Source organism: Carlito syrichta, unplaced genomic scaffold (assembly GCF_000164805.1).
Source record: "Carlito syrichta isolate Samal-C Ts95f unplaced genomic scaffold, Tarsius_syrichta-2.0.1 Scaffold314289, whole genome shotgun sequence".
Classification (NCBI taxonomy): Eukaryota; Metazoa; Chordata; class Mammalia; order Primates; family Tarsiidae; genus Carlito; species Carlito syrichta.
Genome location: NW_007258385.1, coordinates 403,757 through 412,352, shown reverse-complemented (window position 1 = coordinate 412,352; position 8,596 = coordinate 403,757).

The following is an 8,596-nucleotide window of genomic DNA, read 5'->3' as shown; positions in this document are numbered from 1 at the left end:
GGTCTCGCTGCCCAGGCGGGTCTCGAACCCGCGGGCTCAGGCAATCCACTCACCTCTGCTCTTAAATAAGCATTATTTCCCAAGAACAAGACCAATCACTTGCACAGCCACAGCACACTTAACTGGTCGGATTATTTGAAGAACATCTGTCTGTGGCTCGGTCTTGCCGGTTGCCCTGCGTGTCACCTAGCATAGTACCTGTACACAGCTGAGTCTCTGAACGTTTGTTGAATGTATGAGAAACCCTGAGTGCTGAGGGACTTGCCTCTCACACTGCATTCTCGCCAGCTCCCGGCTCTCTCCTCAGCATACTGTGTGTGTCGGGTGGGACTGGTTGTTCAGACTTGTCTGCCCGTCTTGATTTCTGTGGGGAATTAAGATCCCACTGAGGTAAATTGTGATGCCTGAAGATTTGGCTCTGTCGTCTTCAAATCCTCTCCAGCCAGCCCTGGCCCTTGCTCAGCCACATTCTTGACTGGCAGCCGCCTTTCCTCTGGCTCAGTGGCACCTGTTGGCCATCACACCTGGTTAATTGGCCACACGAGAGAGTTCTGGCAAAGGCAGTTGGAATGCTGGCCAACATTCCCAGGCAACTGCTAGTGTGAGCCACTGGCCTCTGCCTCAAAACTGCCCTCTGTGCCCATGGTCCACCCGGGGCTTTGGCTCATCTTCTGGCCCCTGCTGCGCCCTCCCACTAGGAGGCTGTACTACTGAGTGAACAGCGGAGGCCAATGGAGGGGATGCTGTGCCCAGGGAAGGTGGGAGCGGGGCCCACAGCCCACAGCATCTGCACCTCCTGGGAACTCGGGAGAAGTACACCCCCAAGACTGACTTAATCAGGAACAGGCACAGAGCACAGCAATTTGTTTCAACTCTTTTGGGAGATGCAGACACTTGTTCAGGGCTGCAGCCCTTGGCTCTCAAGCGACCCTATAGGTTTCAGGTGGTTGCCTGACGCTGCACACGGCACCTTCTCTGTTCATTGCTGCCCATCTGCAGCTTACTAGTTTTTTTTAAAAAAATGTTTTTAGAAAAGATAAGCTTACCATGGAGCTATTGCATTACCATGGTAACCCGACAGCTGGCTAGAAAGAAGCAGGTAGCACGACTGCCTTGGGGTCTCAGTGGCGCTAAAGTAATTGTGGATTTTCCCTCTGTGGGTCACTTTACCTGGGTATGGCCTCTTTGTTTCTCCTGTCTTCTCCTCTTCTTTCCTCCTCTTCTCTACTTGGTCCCTTATTCCTTCCTCATTTCATTAAGAGCAACATGTGTTCTAACTTCTAGATTTTCCAAGAAGCTGCCACATCTGACCTCACCTTTGAAACTAACGATAATACCAGGAGGTAGCTGATGTGAGCAGGGCTATTTGAACACATTTTTATTCTCATCAAAATATAAAAATGTTCTTGAATTGATTATGTTTCAAGAAGGTACATGCACAGAATGCAAAATTCAAAAGGTACAATATGGTGCACATTGAAAGTAAGGCCCCTCATGTCATCTGTTTCTGTGCCTCCTTCCTGATTTATTAAGTTAGCTGTGCACATGTAAGGACGTTGCTTGACCTCCTCGCCTTGTTCACACAAACAGCAGCACTGCATACCCACTGTTCCATGCCTTGCAGCCTTCACTCCTTAGGGACACTCCTCCAGCATTTAAAGAGGCCTCATGCTTTTTTATTTTTATTTTTTGAGTCAGAGTCTCACTCTGTCAACCAGGCTGGAGTGCAGTGGCATGTTCACGGCCACCCCAGCGTTGACCTGCTGGGCTCCAGTGATCCTTCTGCCTCAGTCTTCCAAGTAGCCGGAACTACAGGTGTTTGCTACCACGCCTGGCTAATTTTTTGATTTATTGTAGAGATGAGGTCTCACCATGTTGCCCAGGCTGGTCTCAAACCCACGGGCTCAAGCAATCCAATTGTTTCGGCCTCCCAAAGTGCTGGGATTACAGGCTGAGCCACCAAGCCCAGTCTCTCGTGCTTTTTAAATAGTTTCATATTCCATAGTGCACACGTACCCTCATTTATTTAAGCAGTCCCCAGTAAATGGATATTTGGGTTGCTTTTGCAATTTTCACCCTCATTTTACAGGTGAAAAAACTGTGATTCAGACAGGGATGTGACCCCTGGAAGTTCCCAGAGCAAATGTTGGCATTCTCAGGCACTGCTGAGCTACAGAATATAGAAGGAAGAACTGACTGACCCGAGTTAGAGAAAATAGAGCCATCCAGAGACCTGATTTCTGTTCCTGCCATACTAGTGTCTTAACTAATTCAGTTCGATTCTTCTAACATTGCCTGGCGCCCGATATGTAATTAAGTAATCGTTTGTGAAAGTATTTAAAATTTGTCTTTCTTGCTGGATCTTTGTTGAGGCAGGGACCATGTTTTCCTCACTCCTACATCCCTAGCAAATATTATATTCCTAGCAAGCACTGGGCATATAGTAGGTGTTCAATAAATACCTGTTGAATAAATGAATGATGAATGAATGAATGGACCAGCTTAAGCCAATGGGCTTGGAGACCTCTTTTGAATCCAGGCTGAACACTTGACTGTATAACCTCAGCTCCATCACTCAACTTCTCTATGCACTGGTTTCCTCGGCAATGACAGGAAACGCTCCCTTGAGATTGTTGGGAGGAGCACGTGAACAAGTGCAGGTCAAGGATCCACCTGGGGCCATGTGTGTCATGAGTGCTTGGCCATTTTCCGTAAGCCAGAGCTTCTCTCAGTGTCATGTACTGCCTGGAAGTTCTGAGGGAGAACCAAAAGCCTTTAAGATGGATATATCTGAGCTGGGCCCTGAAGGAGTGAGTAAAGCTATGTGGCCACGGTGGGAGCTCTTCACGAGCTCATCAGCTACAAAACGGAGACAGTGGCACCCAGTTTCTGCATCCCTTGGGGAGATGGCCTGGCTTAAAGTCCCTCAAGAGGAAAACACCACACAATTAAAAGGCATCATCGTTATTCAATTGGAAAAGTGCCTTCACAGAACAAGTGAACTAATCCACCAAATATGCTTCTGCCTGTGCTAAGTATAATTGAATATTTAGTGCGGATTTTACCCAGGCAGCCAACTGTGCTGTCAGCTGGAGCTAAGTTGAATGACTTGGAGGTAATTAGATGCCGGGTGGTGTCAAGTGTGTGCAGCTTCCACTCCTGGAGAACTTCAGAGATGACATTCTGAAGTCTTTTCCCAGGGGAGTGGGGAGTATAAGTCCTGGCCTGGACCTCTGCTTCCGCTGTACCCTCCTCATGGAGGTTAAATGTCACCTACTCCGGGAAGCCTTCCCCCACCACCAAAGGCAGAGTCTGATGCTTCTCCTGAGCTCCTGTCACTCTGCACACACTTCTCATAGAACTCAAGACATCCTATTGAGTTAGTTTGTTTCTATCCCCATCTCTCCCTGCCAGGGTCAAGGTCTTGTCCTCAGGGTTTGACAGACTGTTGGTGCTCAACAAATACCTGCTGAATGAAGCTTTTCAGGTTTCAGAACTGTGGGAGATCTTGGGTCTCAAGAACAGCTCAGGGCATCTGGGAAGGGCTGACCCTCCGTGGTGCTCTATCTTGATAGAAATTTTATTTGATGCCATCTCTAATGGACCCAGCATTGAAACACGAATCTGTCCTCCTTTGCAGGAGACCTGCTGGAAGATCCTGGAGCCCAGGACTAGGAACTGGGCTTGCAGGTTTCCAGACATGTGGGTGTGGAATCCAACCCCAAGTTCATTCCTTGTGGAAAGCAAGAGGAGAGCAGGCCTTGAATAATCAGAGTCCAGAATGTGGCGAGTCCCATTGCTATCTGGTCCGTTGGCTGGAGGATGAAGATGTCCCCACTACCTGAGCAGTCCCTCACTGTGTCCTACATCTGGGATTCACAGGACCCACCACACTCTGCATTCCTGGATCCACAATGGAGCCACGTGTCCAAGGTGAGGAGTTGATAGAAACACTATGACATGGGCTCGGGCAGGACCCACCCAAGCTCAACTGTGGCCAAGATCCTGCACTGAGTCACCTGCTTTGAACGAGGCCCTGGACTCTGGACTCCCCAGACTCTGACCCTTACAGTTGGCATTTTGGCCTCTGAATTCAGGGTTCTCGGTGGGGACTCCTCACTGGTCATGGTTAGGTCCAGCATCCACGCTCCAGCAGGGACTGAGGAGGTGTGTCTACCCCACTCGCCTGCCAGATTTCACTGCTCCTTGAGATTCCCACAAATAGGAGCTCAGATGTCAGACAGCTGAAGTGATAAATACCAGCTTGGCACCCTTTCTATGAGCTTGATATTCTCTCCCATTACTCTTCAGCAGGGCTCTATCTCCTGGTCCTAGCTAGTCACTCCATATTCATATATACCTACACACACCAGGCAGTATGCTAGGTGTTGGGAGAGAGAACAAAGGAAATGAAGACACATTCCAATGGGGGAAAGACTGGTAATGAACAGGTAAGCAAACTAGTGAATTACAGGCTGTGGTACCTGCAATCACAGAAACAGGCAGGGAGCTGTGGTAGAAAGTAAGGGAGGTTTGCTTAGTTTCTGTTGTCAAGATCTCCACAACTTGGAGGCTTAAAGTACTCATTGATGGAGCTCATGAGGTGTGGGCCAGGAATCTGGGTAAGGCTCAGCTGTGGGTCCATCTCTGCTTCATGAAGCATCTGCTGAGGTGTCTGGGCTGGAGAATCTACCTCCAAGATAGTTTCTTGGTTGCCCAAAATTTTATAGTGAAACTGAGAGCGCTGTAGAGCAAATACAATATCTGCCAACTGGATTCCATGCATGCCATTCTGTGGCAGTTCCTTTATCATACAGCCTCCCACCTCCCTGCCTCTCCAGGATGGCCACTTCACTCTTGGGTCTCATACCTGATGCACCTTGACTCTCCCTACGTGGCTTGGGCTTCTTACAGCTTGGTGGTCTCAGGGTGGTTGTTTTTCTTGCACGGTGGCCAATTTCCAGGCCAGTTCAGTGCCATGCTCGAAATCGACACTGTCTTTTCCACAATAGTTCATTACTCAAAGCAATTCTGGGGCGGAAAGGCATGTGGGATGGGAAGTACTGCTGCAGTCATCTTTAGAAAACAACCAACTACACAGGGGCCCAAGGCCTGGGAAAGGAGTATTTGGGTTGAGCCCTGAGGGATGAGAATGAGCCTGTCTTGTGAAGAGCCAGAAGACAGCATTCTAGGCAGAGAGACCTGCACATGAAAGGCTGGAGGGAGCAGCCTATTTTCCTTTTTCCACATTCAAATCTGGCCCAGCATCTGGGACCTCACCAAGCCTTCCCAGACACCTGTTCCCAGTGGATCTTCCTCTTCCTCTGAGCTCTCCAATGGGTTATTTAAGTCATGTCTACAGCCTTGGTGAGGCCTTAGGGAAGTGGCTTAACTTTCCTAGCCCTAGGTTACTTCACCTATAAATGGGGATCATAATACCCACTTTGTAGGGGTGCTGAGGGGAGAACACTGACGTGTAAAGTTCTTGGCACCTAGTTAACGTGCAGTAAATGGCAACTATAATACTCAAAACACTAGCTTACCAAGTCAACTGTTCACTGAGTTTACAACATTTTTTTTTGGAAGAGATCATCCTTTTTTTTTTTTCCATTTTTGGGTTTTCTAAAAGTTTAGTTTTAGAGTCGTAGGGTACATCTGAGGACTTGATGCACAAGTAAGTTGTGTGCACGTTGAGCTTGGGCTTCTACCATGTCCCCGGCAGTGGACATGGTACCCAATGGGTGGCTGTGTGTCCCTTATCCTCCCTTCCTTCCCCTGCTAGTATGTCAAGTCTGTTGTTCCTGCCTTTGTACTCTCCTAATGCTTAGGGCCTGCTTATGAGAACATGTGGTATTGTTGTTTCTGTGATAGTTCACTTAGAATGATGGTCTCCAGCTATATCCATGTTGCTGCAAAGAACATGACTTTGTTCTCCCTTATGCCTGTGTAGTATTCCATCATGTATACGTACATTTTCTCTATCAAGACCACTCTCAATGGGCATCTGAGTTGGTTCCAAGATTTTGCTACTGTGAACACTGCTGCAGTGAACGTACGTGTGCAGGTGAGACCATGTCTTTTCCAACTTTTCTCCCTTGTAGTGCAATCACTACACCTCACATAGATATCATGGATAGAGGCTGGGCATGGTCGCTTATGTCTCTAATTTCAGCACTTTGGAAGGCCGAGGCAGGATTGCTTGAGGCCAGGAGTTCAAGACCAGCTGGGGCAACATAGTGAGGCCTTGTCTCTATTAAAAAAAAATTAAAAACAAAAGAAAAAAAAGATATTCTGGATAGAACAAGTATGCCAAAAAGCTCTTCACCATGCTCTGGCACTAATGGAGCCATGCAGGGCAGAGATGAGCAAAGCCAAGATGGATGAGAGAGTAGTTGTGCCTGCCACTGGGATCTTTTACATTTGGATTTAGAGTAACAGGCTTCAAAGTACCTGCATGCACATATTCACATGCTGGGGATGCCATAAATAAGTACCACAAACTAGGTGGCTTAAACAACAGATACTGATTTTCTTGCAGTTCTAGAGGCTAGGAGTCTGAGAGGCTAGGCACCTGTCGGTGCCTCCCAAGGGCCATGAGGAATCTGTTACAGGTTTCTCCCAGCTTGTGGTAGTGTGCTGGCCATTCTGGTGTTCCTTGGCTGCAGAAGCACCACTCTGACATCTGCCTTCTTCGTCACGTGACATTCTCCCACATCAGCATGTGTGTCCACATTTCTTCTTTACATAAAGACATCAGTCGTACTGCATTAGGGTACACCCAAACAACCTAATTTTTACTTGACTGTCTTTGCAAGGCTCTTGTCTCCAAAGATCATATTCAGAGGTGCTGAAGGTTAGGACTGAAATACAGCTTTTTGGGGAAACACGATGCAACCCATAAAATGCTCTACTCATCCACATCCCACAGTGAGCCTCTCCAGGGCGAATCCCAATTCCTGTCCTAAATACCAAAAACCCTCAGCTGTTATTATGCTCCAAGCCTTCTCACCCTCCCACTGTGCTCTTTCCTCCTCTTTGCCTGGCAAATTTCTACCCAGTTTTCATTTCTTACCTGAAATACTACTTCCTAAGAGAGCCCATCCCCATCACCTCTCTTGACTGTATTTCCCATGTTACTTATTCTCTCATGGTTCATAAGTATATTCCATGTTACTTATTCTCTCATGGTTCATAAGTATACATTTATTGTGTGACTAATTAGTGGGGGCAACAACTTTAACCCCTAACCTGTAAGTACAGTGAGAGAAGGAAGCCACCTACCCAACATTGTCTTCCGAGTTTCGTAGTGCATGATCCAGACTGGACACTTCAAAAATATTTGTTGAGAGAATAAATGAATGAATGAATGATGCATTCTGGGTCTTCTATACTACCTCAAATAGTGTGGGATTAGTGGTGGTTGAGTGAGTTATTTCTGTGTCTTTCAAGAGAGTGAACTCCTTGAGGGTATGACAGGTCTCATTCTTTGAATCTCTGGCAATCAATCTCTTCTCCCTGATGCTCTATGTGGTAGCTATCTATGCTGCATATTCAATTACCTTGAAATTTAGAAGCTTGAACTATATAATTTCTTATTTCACAATTTCTGTAGATCAGAAATTCAAGTGACTTTGCTGGGTTGAATTTAAGATTTCATTTTCTGGTGTTCTTCCCAGGAGAAAAAAAAGACTTCATGAGGTTCTATTTAAGATTTTGTACTTGGAAGACTGAGGCAGAAGGATTGCCGCGGCCCGGCAGGAGGACGCTGAGGTAGTTGAGTGTGTCACTGCACTCCAGGCTGGGCGACAGAGTGAGACTCCAACTCAAAAAAAAAAAGATTTTGGCAGGCCATGGTCACCTGAAGGCTCGACCAGGCCTGGAAGACCCACTCTCCAGGTGGCTCGCACACGGGGCCTAGTGACTACCCATGTGAGCCCCTCCACGGGGGTGCCTGGGTGTCCCCAAAACATGGACTCCCGCAGTGATTAAGAGAGCAAAGAGGAGGCTGCAGTGCCTTTTCTGGCTTTATCATGGAACTCGGCCTCTATGGTTTCCAGCGTCCCATCGTTATACTGGTCGGCTCCAGTCACTGTGGGAGGGGGCTGCGCTAGAGCAGGGTACCAGGAGAGAATGGCTGGGGCCCACGGTGGAGGCTGGCCGCCACACGCCGTACCGGGCCTTGCCTCGCCCATTCCCCATCTGGGAACTCTGCTTTGCCTTCCGATTACCTATCACGCTACAGGATCCCCCGCTCATTTACCTGTCGTCTGCCTCCCTCCCACAGACCGTGAGCTCACCGGGCAGGGCCTGCACTGGTCTGCTCAGCGCTGAGCACCGGGCACGGAGGGGGTGCCGGGCACGCCTCCTGAAGGAATTGGGACGATTGCGCTGGCTGGCTCCCTATGCCTGGCGGCTTCTGCCGGGGCATGGCACAGAGGACGGCTTCCGGAAGCGTTTGCCGAAGTGGGCCGGGTGACACAGGGGCCTGGAGAAACGACACGCTCTAAACTTGCTTCCCGGGACCGCTCCGTCCGGCGCAGACACGCGACCCAGACACATAAGACAGACACACCCCAGCCGCGCGGGCCGAGCCGAG